The sequence below is a fragment of the Dromaius novaehollandiae genome, chromosome 8, assembly GCF_036370855.1.
Source record: "Dromaius novaehollandiae isolate bDroNov1 chromosome 8, bDroNov1.hap1, whole genome shotgun sequence".
Taxonomy (NCBI): domain Eukaryota; kingdom Metazoa; phylum Chordata; class Aves; order Casuariiformes; family Dromaiidae; genus Dromaius; species Dromaius novaehollandiae.
Genome location: NC_088105.1, coordinates 16907282 through 16912068, shown reverse-complemented (window position 1 = coordinate 16912068; position 4787 = coordinate 16907282). Strand labels below are relative to the sequence as shown.

General features: G+C 46.1%; 1 long non-coding RNA gene across 1 annotated transcript; it reads right to left on the bottom strand.

Annotated features, from left to right (window-relative positions):
* Nucleotides 1-269: 269 nt before the first annotated feature.
* Nucleotides 270-4246, bottom strand: LOC135329108 (uncharacterized). The gene is made up of 3 exons (XR_010390325.1): nt 4132-4246; nt 2110-2241; nt 270-323 (listed from the first exon to the last, which is right to left on the bottom strand). It is a non-coding gene; the product is annotated as an uncharacterized LOC135329108 (long non-coding RNA).
* Between the last annotated feature and the right edge of the window lie 541 nt (nt 4247-4787).

Here is a 4787-nt window from a genome sequence, read left to right as displayed (position 1 = left end):
TAAGCTGTCAAATTGCAAACAATTCTGGGGAGTTTTGTAATTCACCTCAGCAGGATATGTAAACACGAATTCCTGGATGTCTTTAATGGGGCCCTTACTGCTGCCTTCCTGCTCCCAGGCTTTTCCCTGGTCGCTGCCTCCGTGGCGGCACTCTCCCGTGGGCCGCGCAGCTGAGGGCACTGGGGAGAACTGGCCCCAAGCTGCTCGCAGATTGTTGACTGAAACATGCTTTTCTTAGAAAACACGGAGTCACTGAAACTAAAACTTACCTTGTACGTGTACTGGCTTCTAGGGGAAAGTTTCTCAAATACAGGATGGAGTTTCTGTGTAGAGAAAAAAAGACTTCAGTGCTGAGGGCATGCGCATATGGGACACCCAGAGTCAGCAATGAGCAGTGATTTATGAAATAGTCACTGAGCCTGAGAGGGAATCAAGCAGAGCAAGGATTTGAACCCGAGTGTCCTACTTTCCAGAATAGTTTCCCAATCATTGGTTCATGGTCTCAGTATATCCTGTTAGAGCAAATCCATTTTGTAGAGATAATTAAAAATTCACTAAGTCAGGGAGAAAACACCCATAACCCAGCAGTTATAGTATCTGGTCAAGATATAGGATGATTGTGCTCAAGTCCTTGATCCAAATTAGTCAGAGGAAAGTCTTGAGCACAGGAATCTCCTGCGGAGTGAGACTACGCGTAATGTTGCTTTCGGTCCAGTGTGACACAGTAAGCAACCCCAAATTTCTCAGTCTTTTTGTGAAACAGAATTCCTTGTTTCTGTCTACCCTGATGTAACTATGCCAGTGTAAATGAACAGAATTCAAAATTGGGAACTACATTTGCATTCCCCTTTTTTGCCTCCTACTGCTCTGCACTGCTAAGCCCAGTTTTAATGCACCTTGCATTGCCATCTGAGAGGCAGGTCCAAGACTGCCCTGAAAGGAGCAGTTTTGTTTAACTTCCAAACTAAAGGTGGCAGGAACTGAGGATGCCCCCAGACAAACTGTGGTAATGCAGAGTGGTGATGCAAGGTCACAGGGAAGCCCATGGCCTGCGTACTGAAAACACCATCAGCTACGTCACGAGAACAGATGTGCTCTGTCGCTTCTCCCATGCACACAGGTGGGATAATCTTAAGACCAAAATCAACTCTGAATATCTCCCTAAAGCTTTTAGTCCCATTTCTTTACTTTCTCCCTTCTACAAGGGATCCTAGTTCTTTTTCTTGGTTTCCTGGTCACTGTGAAAAACCTTCAGAAGTTATTCTACAGAAATGCTTCCTGGCTTTAAAAAGACCAGCGTGGTGGCGCGTGTGGGACAGTTTCGCGTGTGCACTGCCTCTGAGTGCCCCCTCTCCGGGGGTTTTGGTGAGGCCGGGACCAGAGGGCTGCTCTGCCTGGTGCTGCCGTGCTCGGCCGTACAACTCTCTGTCCCCTTTTCCCTCTCGGTAATAACGGGATGGGATGGGCCGAGCGTCGGAGCGCAGCCCAGGGCTTCAGGAGGCGCCGCTCGCGCGAAGCGCACAACGCCCCGAGACGGGCTGGCGTCACCTGCCAGCTGCAGCGTCCCACCTGCACCTTGCAAAGGGAAGTCAATGCGACGTGTCCAAAGTGGACTGGCCAGGTGAAGGGCTCAGCTAAATGGTGGCAGTTATCCTTTAATTTCCGCCCTCGTTTAGGAGCACAACGGGTAACGAGGCCTCCCAGACGGGCGGTATTTCGCCTGGTGGAAGCTTTTGCCTGCTAATGCTGTAGGGGGTTCAGTGAGCACCATGGGGTGAGCTAAGATCAGTTTTTAGCAATAATTTTAAGTTACTCTGTTCTGGGCTTATGCCGTATCTTAGTGTTATGCTAATGAAAGCCGTAGAGGGTGAATACACACATACACTTGACTTACTAGGGAATCAAAAGATAATGCACATCTACAAGCAGATCATAATCAAAACACAGCAATAATCAAAATGCAACTGATGATCATTTGGCAGAGAAGCTCTATATAAAAATAGAGATTCAGAAGAATCCTGCAAGTCAGACAACCCTGCCACCACAATCCACGTTGAGGCAGGCTTTCAGCTACGAAGTTAGGTCCTTCCTAACTCCCTGTCACCTTACCGAGAAGGTGCACGTTGCTCAGCAGCCGCACTTGTGCGCTGACTCGAACCAATGGGAACACGTGCTGCTGCTCCGGGCTCCGCTCCACCATGGCAGGCTCTCTATTTAAACCATGTGTTGAATTATAACCATCTAAGTAGGAGGAAAACGAAAACATATTTCACTGGGTTCTAGAAAAGGCCTGAATGGATGCCATTTCTATCAAGGTTTTATATATGAGTAATTGGTTGTTTCTGTGCCCCATCCAAACACCCAGCAATTATGCTTTGCAATCAGATTTAAAGTGACCTGCTGTGTTTTAAGTCTAGAGATGACTATCTCAACTGCTGTGTGCAGTCTGTAGCCCTGTCTCTCAGCAATCAAGACTGATGCTTGGAGGTGAGTCTTCAGCTTGTGTAGGGTGATTGCAAAGGTTGGAGCTGGACATTTGTTTTTCAAAGATAATGGGTTATTTTTAGCCAGTTGTACAGCTGCCAGGATGAGCTTTGGAGATTCAGAGCAGTACCAGCACAAAGTGCTCCTATGTTTTTCCCATGCACCTGAGGTTACAGTGTGATTTTGTAGATTGGACTTGCTGGTGGTATTAGGGCTGACATATTCTCCTGAAATGACTATTTGCAATTGGGCCAGTCCTCTGGTAATTAGCTGGTGTTCACTGCCAGGAACCTGACCTAAGTAGCATTAGAAGAGGTGCAGGGTGTTAGTGCTGAGACAGAGCGCAAGGGACGCCTGCACTCGGATCACGGCGCGAGCGCTAGACCCGGCCAAGTCGACATTGCTGAAGCTCTGTGTGATGCAGGTCTCTCTCCTGGAAAATGGGAATAAGTTGTATTTGCCTACCGCACGGCAGTGCTGCACTAGGCTAGCTGCCGAGCATCTGTGAAGATGTACTTCACTGCTCAGAAAGCTCCAGTAGCTAATTGGGTTTGGGACCTGGGTTTGTTATTTAGTTCCATACTGTTGCAATAGCTGAAATGGATCTATTTTCTGGTCCATCTTTAACTTTGCACTCCTGGAGAGGAACTTGCCTCTCATCTATGTGCCTAGCTTGGCATCAATTTCATCAGCAGAGGAACTGAACTGACAGGATTTCTGCCAATTTGGGCTGCAATAATTGTGGAGGAGATTTTGAGATTTTGCTGTCTTTAAATCAGAAAGGCAGTTTAGCCTCAATTTGTCCTTGAACTTGACTTTAATTCAAATCATCTAACTTCACATGCTGCAATTTTAACTGCTGTTCCTCTTCCCCTCCCTCCCCCAGTAAAACAGCACAGAAACAGGAAGAAAGGCCTAGTTTGTGGAAAAAAAAAATGTCCTGATGCTTGTGATGAGAGAGCCCGACAGTCTAACCCTTGATGTTCATTCTTGCTCAGCTACAGTGAGGGCAGATTAAGGATAAATTACTCAGTGAGCAAGTGTCTTGTTTTCTCTGGAACTCCACCCCTTTCGGGCATCCTGCCCTATCCCCACCCCTTGCACTTGTCTGCATGTCTTAATGGCAGTATTCATGCAGCTGGTAATTTATGTGTCTGAGAGAGAAGATTTACACAGAGCCTTCACTTCAGTTATTCAGAAAATTTGAGATACAGTATGTGATTTGTTAGGTCCCAAACTCTAACTGAAAAATCACAAATGTCTTAAGGGCTGGGCTTGAGTGAAAGCAATTTTAACTGGAATGATTTAAACTAGGAGTTATTCCATACGTCCTCGCTTTACATCTAGTTACAGAAGTTTGTCTTCAAAATAAGTACAATGCCTATTGTAACATAAGCACCCAGTAATTTGGCTTTGACTGCAGTAGCTTGACACCCTGGAAGACACAGGGAGCTGATACGGTTACTGAAATCTATTGGATTCAGTTGGTATCTAGTGTCGTAAACATGAATTGCTAATTTCATATCGCCCATAGCAGGCGCACTGTGAATGGCTGTGGAGTTTATAGGGTATCGGTTACAAATGTGATTATACCAGCCATTCCTCAGGACTGACACCAGTTTCAAATTAGAAGCTGACAGGCCTCACCTGCTCCCGAGTTCAGTGACAGGTCACCTCTTGTCATTTTGGCCATACCCCCGTCAGCACGACATCTGTGTTCACAAAGGGACAGCGAGGACTGTAAGTTGTTAGAATTGCTGAAGAATAAGAATAAGGTGTCATCGCCTCCAACAGCGTAGCGTTCAACTTTGGCCTTTCGTACGGCTTGATGCTCGCGGCACCTGACTGTTTCCAGCTACAAGAATAGCCAGACCGGGGGGTCACCAGTTGTTCCCGCGTCCACCCATGGCTGCTAGGCATGCCGCTTACCCCGGCCCCACAGCCCTCATGAAGTGGCCCGAGTAGAGAGCTTGCAAAATGCCTTGACTTTTCTACATACAGGTCCTTAAGTTAAATAAAACATACCTTTCTGAGGGCATCATTACACATGCATATTTCTAAACAAACAATCTGTGAAAGATAAAAGGTGAATATTATTCAACAAACAACTGGATAAATCTTAAACAAATTAATGTAAAAGTCCAACAAGTTGTAAAAGTTTATATGCCATTTAGGCAGACACAAACCATAGTTTTATGGGGAAAGGTCCTGACTCTTGAGATCTCATTTCTTCTTAAAAGAAGATTCTTCACGTTCACTCAGCTAATCTAAGGCAGTTGAGACAGGTCAGTCCAAAACCTATA